The sequence below is a fragment of the Leptinotarsa decemlineata genome, unplaced genomic scaffold (genome assembly GCF_025532065.1).
Source record: "Leptinotarsa decemlineata unplaced genomic scaffold, Ldec_3_MD MMD2_tig00026358_RagTag_RagTag, whole genome shotgun sequence".
Classification (NCBI taxonomy): domain Eukaryota; kingdom Metazoa; phylum Arthropoda; class Insecta; order Coleoptera; family Chrysomelidae; genus Leptinotarsa; species Leptinotarsa decemlineata.
Genome location: NW_027412703.1, coordinates 4,264,715 through 4,292,652, shown reverse-complemented (window position 1 = coordinate 4,292,652; position 27,938 = coordinate 4,264,715). Strand labels below are relative to the sequence as shown.

General features: G+C 32.2%; 2 protein-coding genes and 1 long non-coding RNA gene across 4 annotated transcripts in view; 2 read left to right on the top strand and 1 right to left on the bottom strand.

Moving 5' to 3' along the window:
• Positions 1-4,598: 4,598 nt before the first annotated feature.
• Positions 4,599-7,659, bottom strand: LOC141486598 (uncharacterized). The gene is made up of 4 exons (XR_012467943.1): positions 6,468-7,659; positions 5,814-6,013; positions 5,416-5,574; positions 4,599-4,812 (listed from the first exon to the last, which is right to left on the bottom strand). It is a non-coding gene; the product is annotated as an uncharacterized lncRNA (long non-coding RNA).
• A 511-nt stretch (positions 7,660-8,170) lies between these two features.
• Positions 8,171-27,938, top strand: part of LOC111516143 (uncharacterized) — a 752,250-nt gene continuing 732,482 nt past the window's right edge. The window contains exon 1 of one of the 2 annotated variants that reach the window (XM_074184848.1): positions 8,171-8,290. The gene's annotated coding sequence lies outside the window, so the exon portion shown is untranslated. The remainder of the gene's footprint in view (positions 8,291-27,938) is intronic. The other variant, XM_074184849.1, reaches the window with a different exon arrangement.
• The window catches only part of LOC111512275 (uncharacterized), a 139,018-nt gene continuing 119,259 nt past the window's right edge, over positions 8,180-27,938 (top strand). The window contains exon 1 of the mRNA XM_074184850.1: positions 8,180-8,286. The gene's annotated coding sequence lies outside the window, so the exon portion shown is untranslated. The remainder of the gene's footprint in view (positions 8,287-27,938) is intronic.

The window sequence follows — 27,938 nt, the reverse complement described above, 5'->3', positions numbered from 1 at the left end:
TCATACGCAGGTATTGAATCCTGCTATTTGATTGGTTGTAATTGTATGGAACCATCAATAAAAGCCATTATTATTATTATTATTATCAAATATTTCTGTAACTACGTTGATATGGATCCTAAAAATAGGAAATCTGTCAGTGAAAATTTGAGGTTTTTGACAGAATGGATTGAACAATATTGTTTTACGCTATCTGATAGGTTTCAAGCTGTTCCAGTGTGCCTTATATGCAATAAAACTGTTGCTATTGTTAAAAGTGGAAATTTGAAGCGACACTACGAATCAACTCATCAGCAATTCCACAAAAACTTTCCTCTTGTCAGTCAGGCTCGTAAAGAAAAAATTCTGACATATCTCAGTTCTCACGAAAAGAGTACAAAATTACTATTTCTTCGCATGAGCGACCAAGAAAAATCCACAAAAGCAGCGTTACGTGTGTGCTGGACGCTTTAATAATCAAATCAAAATCAAATCAAATCAAAATATACTTTATTGTCCAAGAATAACAATTCTCATGACAAAGCATACAGTCACCATGATAACATCACAAATATACAGTTAGCAAGGAGATCATAAATACACATAAATTCACACTTACAATAAGCGGACATAATTGCATATACAAAAGCAACAAGATTTATACCACTAAGCCAAATAATATTGAACAACAAAACTACTATGTGCCAATTAAATGAATAAAGTAACATGCCGGAAAAAACAAAAAGAAAAAATTTTTACATTTTGTACATGAAATTACAAGGACTACCTCTAAACATATGAAGAATTAGGCATACGTTATATGACCGCCGCCAAAGATAGAGATCTCAGCAAAAATAATCCTGAAAGTATTCTTCCAGGGTATAGTAGGCCCCCCCCAACTATGAGCATTTTTACACCAGACAAACACCAGAAACCATTTTCAGATTCTGAGATAGTGAAGGAATCTATGTTGGCAGTAGTCACGTCACTTTTTGAAGAAAAAAAAAAAGATGTCTCTGCAATTCAAAGTATTCCATTGTCAGGGAAAAGTAATACACGAAGAACTGAAATTTTAGCTGCGGACATTAAAAACACTCAACTTGAACTTCTGCAAAAAGCACCTTGCTACGCCATAGCATTCGATGAATCATATGACATTGTTGATAATGAACAAAAGCCAATTTTCGTAAGACTTTTTGACATTGAGTGTCAGAATTTCAGGGAAGAGTTGCTAACAATATTGCCGTTGAAAGATAACAGTCGAGGAGAAGACTTATTCAAGGCTATCGATGATTTTATTATACGAAATGTAACATCAGTTATGATAAAATGGTTTCGCTTTCAACTGACGAGGCCCCAGCAATGATTGGCAGAGAAAAAGGTGTACTAAAGAGAATCAGAGATAAAAATATAGGTCTACTATCATATCAGTGCAAAATTCACAAGGCAGCCCTTTGTGGAAAACTCAGTGCTACACTCAAAGAAGTGATGGACAACTTGGTCAAGTTGATTAATTTTTTGAGATCCCATTCTGCTCTTCAGCACCGACATTTCAAAGAGTTCCTTTCTGGATGTGATTCTGCCCTTTCTGACTTACTACAACACAACAATGTTCGTTGGTTGAGTAATGGTCAAGTTATTGAACGTTTCGGCTAATAAAAGAACAAGTATCCTCCTTCTTGCAAAATTTGGATCCGCAGGGAGCTAGAAAGCACTTTGAGTTTATAAAAAACGACCGTGATATGCTGGTTGTGGTTTTTCTGAAAGATATTTTGAAATATGGGAATGCGCTCAATAGAGAGTAGTCAAGGAAATGGAAAATTAATACGTGATCTGATACAAAGCGTGTCTGCTTTTTTTTCGTAAGCTAGATATCTTTGAAAAAGATATCGTTGAACAAGAATTTATTCATTTTCCGACAATTTTTGAATTTGAAAATGAGACCTCTGAAGAAGACATTGCAATGTAAAATTTCTGGTCGATATTAAGAACGAATTTGCTACAAGATTTCAAGACTTTGCAGAGATAGGCAAGCTATCCCCGTTTCTTGAATCTCCAGTTGAAATTGATGTAGCGGCAATATGGACAGATGTGGCTGACAAGTTATTTAATCTGGTAAAGCATCTCTTCAAATGAATTTAATTGATTTGCAAGAAGATGTGTCTTTGCAAATATACAGAATGGTATCCACTGAAGAATTTTTGGCTAAATATGGCTCAGAAAAATATGAAATAGACTAGCTATCAATTTGTCTATCAATATGGCTCGACATACATATGTGAAACATCTTTCTCAAAGATTAATTTTTTGAAAAACAAATACCGTTCGAGAATAACAGACGCTCACCTAGAAGACACACTTCGAATTTGCTGTTCCTCTCAAGAACCAAACTATAAATAACTGGCTCAAGACTGTCGGTGTAGTTTCTCACATTAATAAGAGGTCTTGTATTTCTTTTATAATCCAGAATGGGTTTTGAAACCAAAATCATATGTAGCACTTTATTATTAATATTTTTTTTTCTGGACCTCGTTAAAATTTCCCACAGTATCCGGACCCCACCTAAAACTACATGCCGACTCCTGATCTAGAGGATTGAATGGTTCTCTTCAAGTGACCAAATTTGTATTCACGAATATTAAGTAGTAGGTATACCAATTTTACAATTTCAAAATTCCCAACTTTTTTACTTGGCCTTTTTAACGTACGTCTATGAATTTTCGAATATTCTCAAAATGGTTGCCACCCCAACAAACAATATTCTAAGGGAAATCAATGGCCTGTTACAATTTTCCCACACCTGATATTGATGGCCAAGCACCAATCTCCCGCAATGGGCCATTGCGTATAGGTTTACTCTGGCCGACAGCAGCCCCGGTACAAGTTCCCATCAGATCATTTTAAATTCCCAGCACTGGGCCTGCACTCTCATATATCTGAAAATGCAATAGGCCAGTAACAGCCTTGTTCTTACCCAACAAACAATATTCTAAGGGAAATCAATGGCCTGTTACAATTTCCCCACACCTGATATTAATGGCCAAGCACCAATCTCCCGCATTAGGCCATTGCATATAGGTTTACTCTATATATATATATATATATATATATATATATATATATATATATATATATATATATATATATATATATATATATATATATATATATATATCTGAAGAAGAAAGAGCAGAAAGAAAGATATTGATTAAATATTTGGTAGAAGCTAGGAACAAAAACAAAAAAGCTCACATATTTCGTAAAATACTGTTCATTGAAGGAGTAGGCTACAGTTACCAAGATCTAGTCCAAGGAGGGCAAAGAGAAGTAGGCGATGATTTCAGCGTAGAGAGTGAGACAAATCCTATAACTAAAGAAGGGACAAATACGAACACTATCAAACTACTTAGAAATTATCCTAAAAAAGGGCAGACATCACCAGCGGACATTCAAAGAGAAGAAAATATCAAGAAATCATCTAGGAAACAACTACCACGCAACAAATAATTTATATTCAACTGAAATTATTCATGATTATTTGAATTTATTTTTGCTTATATGTTTACAAATTAAAATTGTCAAAATATGGACCCGGTCGAATTCACACAAGTAAATTTTCACTGCTCTGAATTACAAATATTAGCATATGCGCTTGTACTACTAACATATTCAAATTATCACTACGCTTATTTCTTTTTATAACACTAACATAGATATTAGGCTTTTTATATTTCAAAGAAATGGATCGATATATCCGAGAATTCCAAATAAACCCAATCGAGACATACTCTCTGAATTATGATTATGAATGTAAAGACATATTAGAAGTTAACAGACAAAACATGAGCTTCAAAATCATATATTCCTAGCAAATGGAAGTTTAAAAAGAAACTTAAAGAATTCATACTGGAAAACGATCGATGTAAAATCAATTCATTAATAGAAAAACATTGAAATCCACAAAAAGCTACTAATAAACCACACTTAATTTGAAATCATGTCACGATTCATATTGTATGTCTCATGAAAGTACAATTTATGTTACATAGGAAAGAAAAAAAAAAAAAAAAAAAAAAAAAAAAAAAAAAAAAAAAAAAATACTGAAATGTATATCTTAGTATCTATATAGACTTAATCTCTGTTGTCTTTTGTTTTATGTCACTTATTCATCAATTTTATATTTTATATTGTTTACATGTCAATTTTAAATTAATTGTGACAAACGGATATATCGTTTTATACCATTATTGTTATGTATATACTATTACTACTTTATTTTATTATATTATTTTACATACCTGTTATTTTCCAGAAAAAAATCGTTTGTTATTCTCTATTTATTAACGAAACAAGTGATGCATCACTTATCGTTTGCCTTACTTTATTCAATTACTTTGCAATTGTGTGTACTATTTATTCATTTTTTTATTCGTGAATAAAGTATTATTATTATTATTATTATTATTATTATTATTATTATTATTATTATATATATATATATATATATATATATATATATATATATATATATATATACATGAATGTTCGACATTTGGGTTAAAAAAATATTACAAATAGAAAAAATAAAATAAGTATCATAACTGAATGAAAGAACCTAATTTATTATTCATTTTATAAACACAACATAAAATTCTCAAAAAAACATATTAGATGAAATAAAACATTTCTCTGACAAATGACAATTCCATTACTCCTTTCTTCGTCTTTCTCGACCCCCTTTTCTATCTGGTGCACTTCTCAGCCATACCTTTATGGCACCGTCCACTTCGACTGCTGTCATTTCCCGTGCCACGGGATTTTTCCTTACCACAGCTGTAAAATATATATTACTATTATATATTATTTTTTAAATTGTCGAGGGTTTATGAAAATGTTCTGATGAAAAAATCTGTTAACATCACAAATTCTTCTCAAATTTCAAATGATTTATCAAATATTTTTGAAAATTGTAAGTATCAAACATTAGTTTTTAATCCATGAAATAAATTTGAATAAATCTGCTCCTTATTTTAAAAACATTTTGAAAAATTATAATGAAAAACATTGTTATTTTACTAGGGGACAAAATAATTATATTCTAAATCTAAATAACTTAAAATCAACACAATAAGATTCAATTTTTTTCAAAGGGGTGTTCAGTATAACAAATAATCAAACGAAATAAAAATGAAAAATCTTAATTGTTTCAAATTTATTTTGAAAAAAAAACATTTTTTTGAACGGAGCTGAATTATTTTTCCAAGAAAATATTATTTATTGCTGTATTTCTCACCGTTGTCATTTGAACATGTTTGGTTTTTATTTATATTCAGATAGTTATGAAAGTTTGTTAAATATAGTTTTAGAGCTAACTAAAGTTATTTTATTCTATTCTAATTTATGGAAACTGAGATGGATTATGGCTTATATACCTACTATCATTTTCAGAGTATTCTCATACTCTTTGAAACTCAGTTTTTGGTTTCTCCCTGACCAATTCATATTCAAAGCCAGATCATGGCTTATTCATTTCGAAAGTAGTCTTCTAACAGTATCAAACCCATCTCTGTCTCCGACAACGGAAAGGGATGAACACTGAAAATATAAACAAAAGAAATTACTAATAAACTATTTCTGAGAAAGCAATTTTTTTGTTTAGTGTATACCTTTCCCATATACAAAATATGAATTCAAAGAATTATTATTTATTAATGAAAATGGTGAAACTTCATTTCTGTAGGTTTTACAATTTCTAGGTAGATATATGTAGATAAATTATGTTCAATGTCGTGATTCATCCACAACAAATTATTTTAGGTTCTAACTATACTTACAATTTCTGAAAAAGTTAGATCATTCTTTAACTCTGTATCAAATTCTATGAGTTGTTCTTGTGATGACAATGGCATCTTTTGAAGAAGCACATCATCATTTTCCATTGGATCACTCTCTTTGGAAGTGTGTACTATCTGGCTGAGATATTGGACATCTTTGGTAAGAACCTCAACTTTGGTTGATACTTGCCTAACTAAAGCTGTAACAAATAAAGGAAAACATAAATAATTGTTAACAATAATTGCATTCCTAAACATACTTGTTTAGCACACTCAAAACGAATAAACAGTCTAGGATATGATACACCCCAATGCTAGTGAGGTTTTGAACTTAAAACTTTTGATACATTTTTTCTTTTTGAGAGTGTGTTGTAACAGGGTTCTTAATTCTAGCTTTATACCATTTGTTGAATTTTGACAAATATGTTATTTTAACAAATGATTAGGCTAAAATTAAGGGTCACAGTGTAGCACACTCTCAAAACAAGGCAGCTAATGAGATCATTAGACCGAAAATTCTATACTGGAAGAGAATTTCTCACTAATCAGCCCTTACCACTTACTGCAACCCCAAGAAAATATTTATGTACACATACACACTTGCACACACAAAAATACATACATATCTATTTTTGCCCAATTTTTATCACTTACTCTCAATCCTCCTAACAGAGTCGTATATGTTCTTGAAAGTATACACTGGTTCTGAAGTTAACTCAAGTGCTTCTTGAAGGCTGCTTCTTTTCAGATTGCTTGTAGATGGGGTAATATCAATATTTGTCCGATGTAAATTTAACTTTTGAACCAATTCAGTAACTCAGTGAGAGCTGTATGGGTAATATTATTCCTAATGCTCCACCTCTTGAGAAATGTTGTGGAATTAACAGTAGTATCGTTCTCGATAACTCTTCCTCTAGCAACATCCGTATTAGACGCACGGTTTTCAATGGAAGCTTCTTGCAGAAGCTCATTTTCAGAGAAAACAAGTGAAATATGCGATTCACATTCAGAAACAGAAGATTCATCATTTTCAAAATCCAATGAAACATTTTCAGGATTCACTTCAACGCGAGAATCTTGTAGTAATTCAGTGACATTATCTTGTTTGTTTTGTTTGTTTTCTATTGAATGGAGTTGGATGGTGTTAAATATATTTTCTTTAACAGTATCAGAATTTTTAGCCGGGTTTTTCTTCACGAAGCTTGTACTAGCTTTGGAGTCCAGATCCGTTAAATACAAAGAATTTTCAATTTGTTTTTTTATTTGTCTATTATTATAAGCTTTACTTATTTGCTGATATTAGACATTATGGAATTACATTGAAACAAGTAAAAATCTGAGACAAGTATTTTTTTTTACTATTCTCTGTAATTATGTTTGAAAACTTTTAGGTTATGATACTTACTTATTGATGAAACAATTGCCGCTTTGCGACATTTTTCTATTCATTTACAGGCCACTGTATCACATCGTCAAAGAATTATAATTTGAATATCAAAACTACATAAACATAAATAATCTAAAAAGTTGTTAACAAAATTTGATATTATATGACAATTGACAGTGTGGCAGATGAGGTTGGAACAAATATTAGAGGTTAGTAAATTTGGAACCATTTACTGATTAATGGCCAACAATGGGCTTACGATAGAAAACATTCAATGACTTAACTACTATAAACCACTACTGGCCCAATGTTGGTTATTTGGTGAAAGCCTGCAACTGAAGGGCATATATTAGCCCATTGACAATTTGCCAACACAGGCACTTTCCCATCATAAACTTCAATGGGCCGGACTTTTGCCATCGTTGTATTGTTTGTTGGGACGTAATAAGAGTACAGTATCCACTTACTCAAAGTTTTCCGTCCTATTATAATAAATAATGAACACGCTGGAGATCCAACACATTTTTTTAAAAGAATCAAAACCTGAATGTGGAATGTAATTGTTTTTTGCCTGCCCTAACCCTGAAGGCCCCTATAGTTATAGTAAGAAATATTCTTTAGCATATACCTTCTCATTCTCATCTAATTTTTGTAAATCAGTTGAATTTCAGTACTTACTTTCAAATTATTAACATTCAGTTCGCGCGTCGGCGTTGTATCCATAGTAACGCTCATTCGGAGGGGATGTTTTGGAATCGAGAGTGGCCTTTTGATAATCAACATCAGTTTGTTATGAAATAGTTAGGTTATTGCTGCTGTTACGCGATCCAGACTTTTCGCGACGTTTTCGTGAATTAGCGAATAGTTCTTCATAGCAAACTGTGTATTCCAGTCGAAGTTGCACAAGCAGAGATAGTCGTAGATGTAGTGTGCTTTGGAAAGAAATAACTTCAGACAGTTTAGTGTCGGTTAGTCATTGGTAGTGTCAAGTTATTTCGCGTTTTTGTTGAAAGACTATTTTTGTTGTGAACCTCGTGAATTAACTTTGAATATACGTTTCAAGTGAACAGATATTCTTCATATCCTGTAGGTGAGTCCTTTATTGTTTCCACTGTTCTGTTATATTTGAGGTTATGCTGATAAATTCCGGCGAAGTTTTTGAAACTTCTTGAAATACCGGCAGACATCGTTGATCATTCTCATTGAAAAACGTCGTGATTTCAGTTACACATATTCTTGTAAATAACACCGGCCAACAAAAAACTAGAACGTAGAAACGCGTAATCTGAAAAGAAACTCGAGATTTTTCATATTCGTTGATTGTTGCGACAATTGACGTGATTTTCGAGGAGAATGAATGTATCAATTTCCAGTAGTAATTTCTAATTGTAGTTCTCCACTTGATTTTACTTTTGATTTTTAAATTCTGTTGAAAATGAATTCGCTGAATGGAGACAACTTACTTCCACGTACGGGATGCCTAATTTCAAAACTTATGTTTTCAATGTTTGATAGGTAAGTAAGTAGGTATAGGACAAAAAAAGATTTGATTTTCACATAATTTTGCAACCTATGAAAGTTAACTTGTGTTCACTTATAATTTGTGAAGTGACGAATAAAAGTCAGTGGCGTATGCTATGAATCAAAATTAAAATTTTGTCATAAATACATAAGTATAGGAACGTATGGACTGTGGTTTCAAATAAAATTACGCCATAACTAATAAATTGCTCTTTGAAAACATTCTTTGGGATCCAAGGGTAATCAGGTATGTTATGACAAGAAAACGTAAAATGAGAAAATAGGTACCTATCTATGTATTTTCGTGTAGTTTTGGGTATGTGTCATGTATAATTTGTGGTCAGTTCAGTCCAAGTTCTTTATTAGGTATTTGAGGAGCAGTAAAACGCATAATACCCACACTAATTTATAGATAGTTTGAAAAATTAATATACTCACATAATCTCAAGAGTAATATCATCCCTCCTTTACACATTTGTTTTCAGGTCATAATAATTTCAAGTTAATTTTTTACTTTATTAACGTACTTTATCTTTATTCAGAGAAATATCGTTATGTAATAAATTCTGTGTAGAAAAAGTGAATCATTTCGATTTGGTTGGCTAGAATAGTTGCTGCCTATTCCGATTTCCTACATGCTAGAAGAATTTCTCTAAAAGAAGTAATACCTGTTCCTAGAGTTCGTATCTGAAGTAAATACAAAAATTACGAGAATGAAGAAATTAATAATTTAATAAATTAATAAATTATGTAACGATTGAGCTAGTACTTAGAACTCTTTGATGGAAGAAAGCCAAGGAAAATCGGGGATGAAGGAAAAGAGACTAAAATTTGACATTCTCCTTTTTCCTTCATCCTTCCAAAACATGGCGTTGAAAATGTTCAAATGTTAAACATTCACATATTATTTACAAGGTGGTCCAAACCGTTAAAGAACAGATTAATCTTGTTATCCAATTAAAACAAATCTATGTGTGATTGATGACTTGTTTACTTTATGGTAATTTATGATCACTTGAATGGAATGAATAAAAACACTTTTGTCTAAATATCACTGGAAAATTTTATTTTGGTTCAGATATGTTGTTGATGTACTGGTTGGTTTTGATGGTTCAAACAGACAAATTATTCAATTTTCGAATTTTCTCAATAGTCTACATAAAAAATTAAGTTCACAGTAGAAATCGAACAAAACAAGGAGCTTAATTTCTTAGACATGAATATTTCAAGAGTTGATAATGGTTTTCAATTCAATATCTACCGGAAAAACACGTTCACAGACTGTACAATTCCGTTTGACTCTTTCAGTCCGCTCTCACAGAAGTTATCCGCGTTTAGGTCAATGATACACAGAGATTTCGCAATCCATTTACCAGAAAAGAATTTCCAAGATGAAATAAAAATAATTAAGCAAATTGCAGTGAACAATCAGATACCAATTTCCCTAATAGAAACGATAATATCAGGTAAATCTCACAAAACACTTATGAGTGAATTATTCCCAAACTGTCGAGAACACAATATAGTCAACTACAGTAGCATCAATTACTCAGGTAAACTTTCAGATAATATTCAAAATGATTTCTCTAAATACGAAATTTCAACAGCTTTGACAAATAATAATAATTTAGGTAGAACTCTGTTTAATGCAAAACCCAAACGGGATAAAAGGAAAAAATCAGGTATATATAGAATAGAGTGTAGCAAATGCTCTGCAGTATATACAGGCCAAACCGGTAGAAATTTTGAAATAAGACTGCGTGAACACGTCTGGACAAAAAATCTGCAATGTACGAACATCTTCAAGAATCAAACCACAAAATAAATAAAGATAACCTCAAAATCCTACATATATGTAATGAAGGGAGAAAAATGAATCTGATGAAGTCTATGAAAATTAACAAATCAATTAAAAGGATTTGGAAAAGCTGAATACACTTATTTGAATTAATGAATCGAAGAGGTTTTGTATTAAAGTGTATAATATTTTAAAATTCTTGCAAAGCGCTTTCGACTTTCGTCATCATCAGTGCTCACCTGAAAGTAAGTGATGTAGTTGAAAAGGGAATTTAGTGAAATTGAAGTTGTAAAATTTTTTAAGGTTAAGAAATTTGGAAAAATTGTTTGAGATTACTTACTTGTCAGGCAACAGGAACTATCAAGATAAGTGAATTGTACATTGTAATATTTGAATTATATAAAACAAAATAGGCTTAAGTCAAGAAAATACATTTTTGGATTGAGGCCATGTGGTTCAGTCAAAGTATCTTATGAAGAAGGAAAACTTGAGACAGAATGTGTCAAGTGTCATGTTAAAATAATGGTACCAACTTGAGGAGTGATCCATTATGGGTTTGATTGAATATGTAGAGGAAAAATATTGAATAAATTATATTAATGAACTGTGATTAATTAATAATTCATAATCCTCTTATGAAGGGGAAGGAAATCTCTGTTTAAGTTTACTTGAGTATTCAAACAATGATCATTGTTGGAAAGTTCTTTAGAAATCTCCAATTCTTCAAACAAGTCAAGTATAAGGAAATTTTTATTATCTATTTTATGTAATATTTTGGAATTTCTATTGGGACTAAAGTTGTGATTGTGAAATTTTATGTGGTGGCCAAAAGCAGATTTATCAGGTTTTTTTATATGTTCATTAATACGAGTGAAAAGAGGTCTACAGGTTCTACCAATGTAAGATGCCGAACAATCAGAACAGTTAAGCTTGTAGACTCCACTTCTGTTCAATTTGTTGATTTTGTCTTTAGAATTTACTAAAAAGTTACTTAAGTTGTTTTGAGATTTAAAGGAAATTTTTGTACCAGGTATGGTATTTTCTATAAAGTTGGAAATAACATTTCATCCCATGCAACATAAAATGGCTTCCTTCAATTGTTATGTCAACAGATTGTTGAACATTCCCTTATCTCCCTCCAATTTTAATTTAGAATTAAATACTTTAAAACATTGCTGTCAACAATGGTTATCAACCATCCATTATTCACAAATTAATTAGTAAATTTAATCTCAGATCAGATAGAAGATTGGCCTATAACTCCACCACCTTAGTTAATTCACTTTCTGTGAGATATTTTTCCTCACCTTATTTTGATCAAAATATGTGTACTATTATAAAATTTTACAACTTCAATTTCACTAAATTCCCTTTTCAACTAGATCACTTACTTTCAGGTGAGCTCTGATGATGACGAAAGTCGAAAGCGCTTTGCAAGAATTTTAAAATATTATACACTTTAATATAAAACCTCTTCGATTCATTAAATCAATTAAAAACCAGAAACATATACCCCTAAACGAGCAACTTGATTTATGTAGGTATCCTCTCATGAATTTATGAGTTTAACAACCCCTAGAGTTTTCAGAACGGTATTTTAAGTTGACATCCTGTCTCTCAAATACCTGGCCTTGCAGCATACCTGAAAATTCTATAAAATCGATGTTCCAAATTCAGATTTCAGTTTTATATTTGATAATGGGATCAAATCCGAAACCGGTCGTAAAATAAAATTTTTCAGTGGTATTTAGACAAAAGTGTTTTTATTCATTTCATTTAAATGATCTATATTTATACTTCTATACTGTATAGGGGAGACAATTAACAAAAAATATAGTTTTAGTTGTAGCTAAGAAATAATTCAACATTTAGGTATATGATGCTAAAATCATTCAGGTATTACGTAATGATCTCAAAATAAACTTAATAGTAACGATGCCGTAGATAAAAAGCTTTTTCCAAAAAATGGGGCAAATATTAACAGAAGGCGAAAAAATTGACACAGGTTATGCTGACTAATATAAAGAAAAATAAATATATTCAGCACATATTTTTTTTATTAATGGAAGTGTAATTATTACAGCCTTGCATGGAACTCGTATTCTTATAAACTCACAGTAACAAAATCACAAAATATCTGAACATAAACGAAATCTCAAAATACGTTTAAATATTACAACGCAACAAAGTAAAATCTCTCTAAAATAACTATTTATCGGTCTTAAACAGGGTATATTTTCATATTTAAACTTAGATATATTATTTAAACAACATCATACGATGATGCAGAAAATGGCACATTTTTTATTTCGAAAACTAAGTAATGAGTCTGGAATAAACATCTTTAAACTTAATTATTATCGTCTTCAGACTTAAACAACGTATATGATATGTAGTTTGTCACAAAATCAACAAATAATATCAAGTATTGGGAACTATTTTAAATACATACGAACTGAAAGAGTATCTATTCGTATTCATCATCTGAATCACAATTCAAACAACAGAATGCTGTGATATCTATCACCTTTGATACATCCTGCTTGCGCCCAGTTCTTGCAAGAGATAGGTACATTCGATTCATTCACCACCTGATGTATCTTCATTATAGGAGGCATCGCAAATGATACAAAAATAGTCATCATCATCATTAGAGCTATTGCTTTCATTGAATATAATTTTTTTCACTTTTCCTACATTGTCGTCTTTCTTACATTCTTTACCTTCTCCCTTTTTTTTGTTTTCTTCATTCTGGTGTTTTGATGTGATTTTTCTCTTTTTCTTGTCTCTTCTCTCTCTTCTTGTCTCTGCACACCTACCATTTTTCAATATGATATGCTTATTTACTGGTTTAGTGAATAAAAGAACCGTCCTTGTTTATTAAACTGTCTGAAGGGGAGAAAATAGGGTGGAAATATTTGAAAAAATCGTAACAAGAAAAGTCTACTTTGTACACCTACAAAATTGAGATATGATATTCACGTTGAAGTTTTCCTGGCCGTCTGAGGGGGTGAACATGGAGTGAAAATATAAAAAAATGTCTTAACATGTCTACAAAATTGAGATATGTTATTCCTGATGATCTATTCAACAAGAAAAACTTCAAGTTATAGTTTTTCAGGCCGTCTGAGGGGGCGAAAATGGGGTGGAATGTCGAAAAAATCCTATCTTCTGAAATTGAATGAGTACACCTACAAGTTTGAGATATATTATCCATGATGATCTATTTGACACAAAAAACTTTACGCCATAGTTTTCCAGAGCGTTTGAGGGGATGAAAATGGGGTGAAAATATTGAAAAAAATCATAACATGAAAAATCGACTTTGTACACCTTAAGAATTGACACATGTTATTCCTGATTATCTGTTTGTTCATTACTGATAACAATTCAGTTCATAGTCAGCGCCTGATGAAACCTTGAAAAACTTTCACTCTATGTTAGCTTGACATTTTGTATAGGCTTAGCGCATGAATCGCCCTACATAAACTGTGTAATTATATAAATGGCATATTATGTAGTAGGAATCCTTCTACAGAATTCCAGAATGCATCATTACAATTCCAACCATTTGCAGAATACAGCTTCGCGTTCCTATCAGTTGTTAAATTAGTATCGTCATAGGTCTACTAGGAAGTACGTACTTGAGTATGTGTAATATAGTCCAGTCATTATAGTAAGTTCACCTCGGAATTCGGGATTCCCAGCTGTAAGTCTGTAAATACTTGTATATTGACACCCTGAAAGTTGTCTCAAAACCTACATATGGTAGGGTGTACGCAACTATTAAATTTCAAGGTCAAAGGTCACAAAAATCGGTTTTTTGCGCTTTTTTTTGTAAATATCTCATTTCCTATGGGTTTTTTGCTATTTATATTCATTATCAATATTGTAGAATATAATATTCTCTACAAATTTTGTTGAAAAAGTTTTTTCATACGGTGAACCGTTTTCGAGATTGAGGGCGGAGAGCGCGCGGTCACAGAATCACTTCAGGTCAACCGCTGCCTCCGGTCGAAAACGCGCCATATATAGTTGATGAACTATCAATAAATCAATGATTATAAATATTTATCAATTTTTATAAACTATTATATTATATTTTATAATTTTTTTCCTAACCTATCCACTTTTTATTCAGTATTAATTTATTTAACAACACCATGTAATTACAGAATTGTTAATGAAAATATAGCAATTATATTTGAATTTCAAACTAATTAATAACTTCTTACATGATGAAAAAAACAAATAAATTATGAATTAATCTTTTTATTAAAAAATATCATTCAATACATTTATTTTCATTAAAAGTAAAAAAATGGACTAAAGTTTTGTAGACTTGACGTAATGCATATAACGAAGATGATCGAGATTTTTCACAGATTTCGGATCATTATAGACTGCCAATAAGGTTCGAGTTCCACTCTCTAATAATCTCTGGGCCGAACAATTTTCTTCCTCAAATGCTGCAGCTAGTTCATCCAAATTTGTCAGTTTCTCAAAAACTTTTAAAAATTATTTTTTTTCCCTTTTTGAAAAGCGCAGAAATTGTGTCACAGCCACTTAATGCGTGCAGAAATAAAATATGTGTTTTGGGATGAGGATAATTATCAAAACTTTTAGTCGAGTATATCTCCGTTTTTACATTTCCTTTCCCAACTTTTTTAAAGAAAATTTCTTGTTCGTAAGACAGTGTATGCCCAATTAAAATGACAAGTAAATCAATATCTTGTCCTATTATAACTGTAGTTTTTTCAGACTTTGATTCTTCAATTGCAGTTTCAACTATAACATCCGCATCATCTCTGGCTTGTTTAGTAGTAATATTTGCAGCTTGTAATTTTTCAATTAACATATTAATGAGCATATCTTTGTTATTTCGATTTGATAAGAATTTTTCTTGAGTAACTGGTACAACCATTGTTTCATCGAAACAGACTTCATACGTTTTTGAAAGTGCAGCAGTTCTCTGCTGCTCCATAGCTTTTACTTTCTTACTGTAGTCTGAATATCCGTCAAATACAACAATTATTTTGGAACTGTAATGCCTTTGTAAATAATTCATGTATTTATCAAAAATAATAGAAAAAGTATCTTCTCTGCTCCTTACAACATGATGAAGAAGAAATCCGCCATCAGTAATGAACGTCACATTATTTTCATTGGGAACAAAATCAACTGGGCTCATGTTGTCATACAATGACGATTTTGTTGTTTTTCTCATGCCATCATTATCAAATAGAGCTGTTGGATACGGACTCAATTCATATTGAAGATATTCTTCAAAATTACTTTCAAATTGTTTGCTGACAGTAATTCTTTGCAAGAGTAACAATGGATCCACGCGTTTTCGACCGAAGGCACCGGTTAACCTGAAGTGATCCTGTGACCGCGCGCTCTCCGTCCTCTATCTCGAAAACGGTTCACCGTATGAAAAAAAATTTTTGAACAGAATTTGTAGAAAATTTTGTATTCTACAATATTGATGATGAAAACAAATAGCAAAAAACCCATAGGAAATGAGATATTTACAAAAAAAAGCGCAAAAAAAACGATTTTTGTGACCTTTGACCTTGAAATTTAATAGTTGCTTACACCCTACCATATGTAGGTTTTGAGACAACTTCAAGGGTGTCAATAAACAAGTATTCACAGACTTACAGCTGGGTATCTCGAATTCCAAGATTCTTACCTAATTTAAGCTTAAATGACTGGTGTAATATCTAGATATTTACGATGTGAGTGTTAAAAGTAAAGTTTTGTTTTGTGAGTCAAAAAGTTTGCGAAACGAGCGTAGTGAGCTATTTCACGAACAAAATGAAACTCACTTTTAACACAAATATCATACCAAGTTTTTTGTACAACCTTCCTGTTTCAATAATAAAACAGACAAAATTAAAAATTTCTGAAAAAACGCGTTTTGACATCTCTTGTCAATTAACTATTTTCATGTTATCGCATTTGCTGTGAAGTGGCCGTGTCAGGTGACGCCAAATCACACGGTTACCAACAAGCAGTATTGTTTACAGTTGACGCGTTTTATTCAAAGTCATATTTAAAGTTCTTGCTGCTGAGGAATTGTGTGTTCCTGACGATATTGAAGAGGCTGCAAAAAAAAACTTCAATTGAATTGTTACCAGAAAAATCGGCTCAACATTACGACGTCGCATATTCTAATTTTCTTAGCTGGTGTAGACTTAAAAACGTCTCTAAGGAAATTTCAGCGAAACCGTCTTCTCAGCCTATCTAGAAGAGAAATAAAAAATATGGAACTCGTCAACTTTGTGGACCAAGTTTTCAATAATAATGTCGAGTGCGCTAGTTGAAAATAATGTTAATACTAGCAAATATTTTAAGGTAATAGCATTCTTAAAAAGGAAAAATGAAAGTTATAGGCCCAAAAAATCGAAAATTCTTACGTTTGAACTGTTTAAAATCTGTTTTTCCGTTAATCAGCTGTCGCTCCCATAGGAACGACAACTCTCAGAAGTTGAGAAACTTGTGCGAGCTTAGGACTAACGAGGTCTTAACGTATGATTCCTAACAATTATTCCAGAGGTTTATAAATGAGGCGCCAGATGAGAAATATTTGATGATAAAAGTTGCTACTATTTTCGGAATATATGGAGTCTGGCGGCATAAAGAGCTGTGCCATTGAATAATGGAAGACATTAAATTAATGGATAAATCATTGATGGTTCAAATTCCAAATACAGAAACGAAAATAGGTCGTTCTTTTTGCATTGTTGCAAAAAACATTGACTACTCTAATATACGTTGCATTACGGCCTTCTGTTATTAATCATCAACGTGTTTTTCTGAAATACTCAAATTATATTTACAGTGCCAACCTAGTTGGTATAAACACGTTTGAAAAAATGCCTTCTACCATTGCTGAGTTTCTGAACCTTTCGGAACCAAAGGAATATACACGTCACTGTTTGAGAAGGTCTTCTGCTTCTTTGCTAGTAGAATCGGGAGCAAATATAACGGATATTAAGAAGCACGGAAGATGGAACTCTACAACAGTAGCTGAGTGTTACATCGATCAATCTATTTCTTATAAAAAAGCTGTGGCTGAAAGAATAATTCTTTTCATTAATAAAATTATATAATAATAATAATAACTATATTTTATATTGAATTATTACATCATGTCATAAATCGAAAAATCGTGGGCTATCATTTTATTATACAATTACGAGTTCTTGAAGAAAAAAAACATTTATTAGTTCGCAAGCAATGTACTTTCGAGGTAAATCTTGAAATATGTTGTTTCATTTTTTTTTCAAGATGTTTTGTTACCGGTTTTGATGAGAACATAATCAATGATTTGAAAAAATTCAAAAATTCAAAATGACTTGAAAGTGAGGTTGCTTGAAATAGTTGATATAATGTGCATCTAATGCGGAAAATAGGATATTTCATACGAGTTTGGCAACCACTCGCCTACTTCTCGTGGTTTATCATCTTGTCAAATGAGTATGAAATATCCAGTTTCCGCACGAGTTGTAACACCCCCCTAAAATTTGAAGTTGTAAACCGATTTTAATAATTTTTTTTTGAAATGTCAAGTACTAAAAGGTCTACCTTGGGACAAAATTTGAAACGTTTATTGAAGTTTCAGGGTATACTACGATATTTTTTCTTGGTCGAAAATCGGGATTTTTTATTAGCGATTTTTTATTGAAAAAATCACTACGCCACTGGATTCAGAGTGCCTCTAAACAGGTGTGACCAAAATTTCATGAAAAAATATTCATTATAAACAAAGTTATGACAACTCAAAAATTTGAAAACTCACACAGCTAACAGTCACAAAAAACACCCTATATCAACAGATATAGTCATGAGAATATTTTGTTTTGTGATTTCAACAATAAAGTGCCGCCAGATGAAAAGAAAAACAAATAGCGTAAATATTTTTAATGAAAATAACGGAATTACATTCTAGTTTCCACGCAAATTAACTAAAACTAAAACCTAATATTTCAATTCAAATCTTAGTTGCCATGGAAATGATATTACAGTTTGACACTTGTGTAAGATTTAAGTGTACTATTGTCAACAAACTTAGTTGCCATGGAAATGATATTACAGTTTGACACTTGTGAAAGATTTAAGTATAGTTTTTTTATCGACCTTTTTGGGTAATTGTTACTTTCCACAATCTGAAAAAATATAAAAATTATAATGGAGAACTTTATACAAGTGTAGAAGGGCAAACTTTTCAGTTTACCCCGATAAGTTACTGCGTAAAAATCAAAGTATTTTTCACAAAGAAAAATCTTCTATTTATCAGTAACTTGTCGTATTTAACAATTTTGCCTATCAAAAAAGTTATTAAGAAATAATACTTATCTTTTACGTTTCGGAGGTCAAAATCTGCCTCCGTCTTCAGAAATGGATAAAAAATTCGAATATATACGCAGTTATTCCTTTTTTGATATACGCAGTTTAATATAACTGCGTATGTATTCGAATTTTTTTCCATTTCTGAAGACGGAGGCAGATTTTGACCTCCGAAACGTAAAAGATAAGTATTATTTCTTATTAACTTTTTTGATAGGCAAAATTGTTAAATACGACAAGTTACTGATAAATAGAAGATTTTTCTTTGTGAAAAATACTTTGATTTTTACGCAGTAACTTATCGGGGTAAACTGAAAAGTTTGCCCTTCTACACTTGTATAAAGTTCTCCATTATAATTTTTATATTTTTTCAGATTGTGGAAGGTAACAATTACCCAAAAAAGGTCGATAAAAAAACTGATTTTTTCCTCCACAAAAAATGAATTTCGTTGAATATTTAAGTCAACAATATTCACCTTACAGTTCTTCGAATTATTTTGTTTATGGCTGCAAAATTGAGCGTAAGAGAGAAAATTGAAATTGTACGCCTTTCGGTAGATGACGTTAGAAGTTCTAGAGAGGTTTGTAGAGTATTTAATAAATGAAAGACATCCAGATCGTCCTCGTATTAGCTGCGGTACGGTAAATATAATAAATTAAATATTCAATGAAACTGGTGCAGTATCAAAAATTATGTTAAAAAGTAATCATTTACAAAGACGAAACAGGAATGACAGGAATGATCAAATCATTTTAGATTATTTCGGAAATAATCTTAATGCCATTATAAGAAATGCCACTTTAGATTTGAATATTCCACGAGAAACTATTCGGAGATGTCTCAAGGCGAAGAATATTAAACCTTTCAAGCCAAAATTTTTACACACACTTCAAGAAGACGACGAAGCAAGACGCCTGAAATATTGTTTATGGGCCCAAGGGGAGTATTTAAACAATAGAAATTTCCTAAAAAATATTTTATATACCGACGAAGCCACTTTCACTACCAATGGAGTAGTGTCATCACAGAATTGTCGCTATTGGGCAGCGGATAATCCTAACTGGCTAATAAACTGTAAAAGCCAGTATTCCCAAAAAATCAACGTCCGGTGTGGGATATTGAACGAACGAATTATTTGTCCTTTATTTTTTGAGGAAAACATTAATGCGCAGAGGTTTCTAGAATTTTTAAACACAGAGTTTTGGGATGCTATTCACGAGCTGCCAATCAATGAACGATCAAATTCAATTGTCCAGTTAGAGGGGTGTTCAGTTCATTATGCCAGAGCTGTGAGGCAATGGCTTAACGAACATTTTCCAAACCGATGGATAGGCCGTGGTAGTCCGTTTATAGAGTGGCCACCCAGATCTGCAGACCTCACAGTTTTGGACTTTTTTCTCTGGGGACTTCTCACACAAAACATTTACAAAAACCGCTCAAGAGATAGAAATGAACTTTGTGCAAGAATTCGACAGGTATGTGCAGATATTAGCCCTCAAGAACTAAGGAACGTAATCAGAAACATTCGTAAGCGCTACGACACATGTATCGAAATACGTGGTGGATTAGTAGAGGCTACTAGAATATGAGTTAGAATTACTGTTAGTTGCTGTGACTGTTAGTTGTGTGAGTTTTCGAATTTTTGAGTTGTCATAACTTTGTAAATAATGAATATTTTTTCATCCAATTTTGGTCACACCTATTTAGAGGCACTCTGAATCCAGTGGCGTAGTGTTTTTTTTTTCAATAAAAAAATCGCTAATAAAAAATCCCGATTTTCGACTAAGAAAAAATATCGTAGTATGCCCTGAAATTTTGTCCCAAGGTAGACCTTTTAGTACTTGACATTTGAAAAAAAATTATTAAAATCGATTTATAACTTCAAATTTTAATGTTTCCATTAAAAATGGGTAGGTAAGGATTATTTCCTGAAATATTCTCAGTTGAATGAATCGATATAAGAACAAAATATATATTCTCAAATTAAATAAAGTTCATTAACTGGATAACGAGAAATTCCAGCAATAACTTTTTTATGAAAACAATGTTCGAATATATGAACAGACTACGCGAATGACTAAAGTCGTATTCAACAACAATAGACGACCTACTTGACGCAGCTAGTGAGTCGTGTATTCTTTTCGGTTTCATTGAGATTCAAAATAACGGTTTCTATTCGAAATGAAAATGTAATATTCTAAGAATAAGTCAAGGATATTGTATTGAGATTTCTGGATGAGATATGAATTATTGGTTCTCAAGTGTAAATCAGTGAATCAAATGTGAGTCTTTGAAGTGAGGCAATTAATTCATTATTTTGGTCTCTTGTATCTTTCATTGTATTGGTGAGTTTTATTTGATTCACATATTTATTTGAGTTATGTCAGTAGGGTTTGGCTCTAGTTACTGACATAATCATAATATCAAATGAATCCTCATAGATAGAGAGATGGATGCTTTATTTGACAATGTTTTGTTATAAACATTTGTAGCAAGTGATAGTGTAACACAAAAATACTCAGCGAGAGGGTACACAGTTTTACTTTAACCATGAGAAAAATATATACCTAAATATAGGGTTGATGATATCGCAAGCATAATGAAACTATTATAAAAATCGTACGTATAAAGAGAAGTGCTAGAATAATTCACTAAGAATTATGAAAAACTAGAAGTTTGGGAAAGTTCACCCACATAATAACTTATTGTTGTAGCAATAGAGGTGGCAAAGGTTATATTCATCAAGAGTGTAAAAAGAGCTTCTAATGAAAAACCATTCGGTTGTGTTTTTGAAATTCTAATGACTCAATTTTTCCACCTCATTTGGGAGTTTATTGACAAACTCAAATTAAGGAAATTACTAACTGATGTAGACACCCTAAACCGGGTCAATATCAGATGATGTATTATTTCTTGTGTTGTAGTCAGAAAGAGATTGAAATTTTGCAAATTTTTTATGAATTTGTGAAATGAGACTCGTGTATATTTATACACATGAAACATTGTCATTGATTTCAAATTACTGAACAAATTTCTGCAAGAATCACAAAAATCAACATTGGCAATTATCGGTATAATTTTTTTGACACTTGAAAATAAAAAAATATCACATTTATCTCAAAAAAACCATTAAGCTTTATTCTGAACTCAATATTTCTTTCTTGACAAATCCGGGTTACTTTTAAAAAATCCATCACAATCCTAATTCATAAATCTGGAGACAAACAAAAAACAAACAACTATAGACCCATAACAGTTATTAAACAATTTCGCAAAAATATTCGAAAAATGTTTAAAAAACAGATTAGTAAACTTTCTCGACGGCAACAAAATCATTTCCAACTCCCAATATGGATTCAGGGAAAACTTATCAATAGAACAAATTTTTTTGAACTAACAAGTAAGGTATTCAACTGCTTTCAGGATCAGAAAAAATGTTCAACTGTATTTATCAAAGGCGTTTGATACCGTCGACCATAGCAAACTCTTTCAGATATTGGAGGACGTGGGAGTAAGAGGCATTGCATTAAATTAATTCAAAGATTATTTACCAAACAGAATACAGAAAGTAATAGCAGGAGATCCCACGATGCAAAATGGGGTTGCAAAGCTTAGATGATAAGAAGAAAAAATGTTTATAATATATACCTTTTCATCGGTGAGGGAAGCGGCTATAGATTTATAAATATGTAAAAAAATACTGTTGCATAGACATCCTCGAGCGCGTCAGATATTGACAGCATCGATGTCCTACGTATTTTTAATAATGTTAGTATGTTAATCTGATCGTTTGCATGATGTGGGTGGTTGTACGTAAGGGTTAAAAGTGAAAAGAAAAAAAATTTAGTCGAGTGCGTCAGATTTTCTAAGGGGGTGTTTGAAGATGATTGACAATGTTTCATGATGAATTTCACTAGTTCGGACTTCCATTGTCTACTATATACAATGATTTGAAATCCCTGAAACAACTGAAAAAGAAGAATTTAAATGAATAGATGAAAATAACAATTATATTGAGCACAATAAACCTGAAATGAAATAATAGTGACATAAAATACAAGTAAAATAGAACAATTGAACAAAAATAAAGAAATGAAAAAAGAAAATATCACCCGAAAACGATTGTAGATACTAACAATCGAAACGTCGTGAACTAACGTGACTTGGAATCTCTCAACTTTTTATTTTTATTTTCTTTTTTCATGTCTTTATTTTTATTTATTTTTGTTCAATTGTTTTATTTTACTTGTATTTTATTTCACTATCATTTCATTTCAGGTTTATTTTGCTTAATATAATTGTTATTTTCAGCTATTCATTTTATTTCTTCTTTTTTAGTTATTTCAGGGATTTCAAATCATTTTATATAGTAGACAATGGAAGTCCGAACTAGTGAAATTCACTAATCTGACGATTTAGATCTGACGCAAACTCGCAGCCATTATTATAATGTGCAAAAAAAATTCGCCATTTTGAAATACTCAAGCGCGTCAGATTAAGTTATATATGGTTCATCTTTATATTTTAGATGTGCTGTCTCATAATCTGACGATTATCTAGAGGGATTCGATTAATCTGACAAAAACAATATATATTTTTTTTCTAATTCATTGAACTCAACTAATTGAAAAGCTCAGGAAATAGCATTCAAATAAATAAGTGTATGTTTTTTAAGTAGAATACTTGTATTTATAAGAAAGTAATTTTAAAGAAATGCTCAGAAAAATTTGATTTCTTATAATCAATTAATTTATATTGATGAAGAAAAGAGAAATGAAACTTTCTATGTTTTTTATCACTTTTATTTGTATCTAACATTACTGCAGTTTCGTCCTATAAGGACATTTTCAAAGTTATATATTATATAAGTTTGAAAATGTCCTTATATATTTATAAGTTATAGGACGAAACTGCAGTAACGTTGGTTACAAATAAAACTGGTAAAAACAAAAAAAGTTTGATTTCTCTTTTCTTCATTATGATTTTCTACCACGTAGTAACGGCTACATCCATCAATTAATTGATTAAATAATCATCATCTTCATCTTAATCACGAACGAGTCTCTGTGATCAGCTGTGATGGCGTCAAGGCAACAGAATTCAGAGTGGGGACGGAGTGAGACAGTAATAGATAGAGGTATCACACAGCTGCACGCATCAAACTTTATCGACAAATTTTTGTTGTTTAGGCTTGCAGAAATCGTCAGATTATATATTTTTCGTTATCCTTGGATTATTTCCTTCAAAATAAAAAAAAATAGCTACGCTCGAGAATGTTGAAATGACGTTATTTTTTTACAACTTTGCTGCTCTCCCCATTCTTTACGTCACTCTCAAATGTCAGATTACTGGAATATACACTTTTTGGCAGGTAATCAACTAACCCTACCTTAATCTGACGCGCTCGAGAATTTCTGATGATCAATTTTTTTTACCTAATCTGATCTTTTATCCCCCACAGGCGGCCTTATATATGGGGCTCATATTTGGTGGAGGTACTTAACCGGGTACAAGGTATCCCCCTGTATATTAATCTGCCGCGCTTCAGTAAATCCCGAAATCCCTGCTTGGGCTCCCCTATTATTAGACAATGGAAGTCCAAACTGATGAAATACACTACGAAACATTGTCAAACACCTTCAACCAAAGAAGCCTTTCATCGCTGTTAAAGTAAATTTTTTGGTGGCATAGTCTTCACTGTTTTCATCATGTTATCGGTGTGAAGGAAATAATCTTCAAAAAAGTTATGGATAACCAAACAAATACTTTATCACTATTACAGTATCTGCCTTACACTGCAATGTATTTACTTATGTCTCCTTCTCATCGCGATCAGATTGCTCGTGAATTCAGTTCTCTATTAGAGCCTCCGGTACATATCGAGAGATTGCTGTCGGCGATCGAGTATATCGGCATAATCGGCAATCCGGAAAGCATTAGTTGCGGGGCGACTACCCTCCGGAAATGCCCCCAGTATGGAGAAGATAACGTAGGATAATCCCCCGTTTGTGGTCTTTTCAGTTTCTGGGTTACGACTCTTGCTTGTCGAGTTTCGGACGATTTTCGCCAGCTATTCGGTAAGCTATTGAGAGGCTCATTCATTTGAGAATATTCCGGTTGAGCACCGCGAAACTCCTTTCAATGACAAAATCGATACGTTTGACATTTCCGAAAGTAGGTGATATACGATGGTGCACCTTTCTTGTGACTATGATTGTCATTGTTATGGTCGAGCACAGGGTGAGATGTGTATCTTCTTTGGAGGATTTACACCTCTTTGTAAGAGTTAATATTGAAATTAATTGTTTTATTGTTCCTTTGGAAGATTTCCACATTCCCTAAAATTTGAAGTTGTAAATCGATTTTAATAATTTTTTTTAATGCCAAGTACTAAAAGGTATACATTGGGACAAAATTTGAAACGTTTATTGAAGTTTCAGGGCAAACTACGATATTTTTTCTTAGTCGAAAATCGGGATTTTTTATTAGCAATTTTTTTATTGAAAAAATCACTACGCCACTGGATTCAGAGTGCCTCTAAATAGGTGTGACCAAAATTTTATGAAAAAATATTCATTATTAACAAAGTTATGACAACTCAAAAATTCGAAAACTCACACAGCTAACAGTCACAATATATAATTTTTTTATGATTTCAACAATAAAGTGCCGCCAGATGAAAAAAAAAAAAAACAAATAGCGTTAATATTTTTAATGAAAATAACGGAATTACATTCACACAATTCAACTAACAATGAAACAAAAAATTTTAATAAACGTAACTAATAACTAATTATTGAAATGTTTCTTCAATGCAACAATTAATTCTGACTCATATTCTAGTAGCTTCTACTAGTCCACCACGTATTTCGATACATGTGTCGTAGCGCTTACGAATGTTTCTGATTACGTTCCTTAGTTCTTGAGGGCTAATATCTGCACATACCTGTCGAATTCTTGCACAAAGTTTATTTCTATCTCTTGAGCGGTTTTTGTAAACCTTTTGAGTGAGAAGTCCCCAGAGAAAAAAGTCCAAAACTGTGAAGTCTGGAGATCTGGGTGGCCACGGATTACCAATGCCTATCCATCGGTTTGGAAAATGTTCGTTAAGCCATTGCCTCACAGCTCTGGCATAATGAACTGAAACCTATCTAACTGGACAATTAAATTCGATCGTTCATTGATTGGCAGCTCGGGAATAGCATCCCAAAACTCTGTGTTTAAAAATTCTAGAAACCTCTGCGCATTAATGTTTTCCTCAAAAAAGAAAGGACCAATAATTCTTTCGTTCAATATTCCACACTAGACGTTGATTTTTTGGGAATACTGGCTTTTACAGTTATTTACCCAGTTAGGATTATCCGCTGCCCAATAGCGACAATTCTGTGATGACACTACTCCATTTGTAGTGAAAGTGGCTTCGTCGGTATATAAAATATTTTTTAGGAAATTTCTATTGTTTAAATATTCCTTTTGGGCCCATACACAATATCGCAGGCGTCTTGCTTCGTCGCCTTCTTGAAGTGTGTGTAAAAATTTTGGCTTGAAAGGTTTAATATTCTTCGCCTTGAGACATCTCCGAATAGTTTCTCGTGGAATATTCAAGTATAAAGTGTCATTCCTTATACTGGCATTAGGATTATTTCCGAAATAATCTAAAATGATCTGATCATTCCTGTCATTTCTGTTTCTTCTTTGTACAGGATTACTTTTTTACATCATTTTTAATACTGCACCAGTTTCATTGAATATTTTATTTATTTTATTTTTTGTACCCCAGCTAATACGAGGACGATCTGGATGTCTCTCGTTAAATACTCTACAAACCTCTCTAGCACTTCTAACGTCATCTCTCGAAAGGCGTACAATTTCAATTTTCTCTCTTATGCTCAATCTTGCAGCCATGACACAAAATAATTCGAAGAACTGTAAGGTGAATATTGTTGACAATAGTACACTTAAATATTTCACAAGTGTCAAACTGTAATATCATTTCCATGGTAACTAAGATTCAAATTGAAATATTAGGTCTTAGTTTTAGTTAATTTACGTGAAAACCTGAATGTAATTCCGTTATTTTCATTAAAAATATTTACGCTATTTGTTTTTTTTCCATCTGGCGGCACTTGAAATCATAAAAAAAATATTCTCATGGATATATCTGTTGATATAGGGTGTTTTTGTGACTGTTAGCTGTGTGACTTTTCGAATTTTTGAGTTGTCATAACTTTGTTAATAATGAATATTTTTTCATGAAATTTTGGTCACAGAGGCACTCTGAATCCAGTTTCGTAGTGATTTTTTCAATAAAAAAATCACTAAAAAAAATCCCGATCTTCAACTAAGAAAAAATATCGTAGTATGCCCTGAAACTTTAATAAACATTTCAAATTTTGTCCCAAGGTAGACCTTTTAGTACTTGACATTTCGAAAAAAAATATTAAAATCGGTATACAACTTCAAATTTTAGGGGGGTGTTTCCATTAAAAATGGGTCGCACAATATGTATTCCATCAGTTCGAACTTCCACCATTGTCTAATATAACAATAATAAAAATATTAATTGGTTCCCAATAATCAAGGAAGGGCCCCCACAATCGACCCGCTCGGAGGGGTCAGAGGCAAGGTGGTGGGGTCCATAATGATGATTTGCCTACCGATGACAACCCTGGCAATGAAAACGGACGTTTTGAGTGGACGCATGAGGTAAGAGATAGCCTTATGCATTCCTACGAGAGTAGTGAGCCTGCGCGAAGAGGGTACATGGCGAGATTGCATGCTCTATGGTGTGAAACACATCCGGAGCATGCCGCCTTTTCCGCCCAAAACCTTAGGGATTGCGTATCTTATCTTCGGCGCCAGGGCTAACCACCTCCTTCCCAGCCTGCTAAGGAAGTGGTAGAAGTGACAGTTCTACCACCCGTTGGCACGGCTGGAGAGGAGACTCGCACCAAACCACTAATGGAGACGACAATCAGAAAACGCAGGGCGCTCCACTGAATTAGGCCCCTGAAGCCAAAAGAACTGGCTTGTTTGGATGCGGAGGTTCGTAGTGTTCTAACA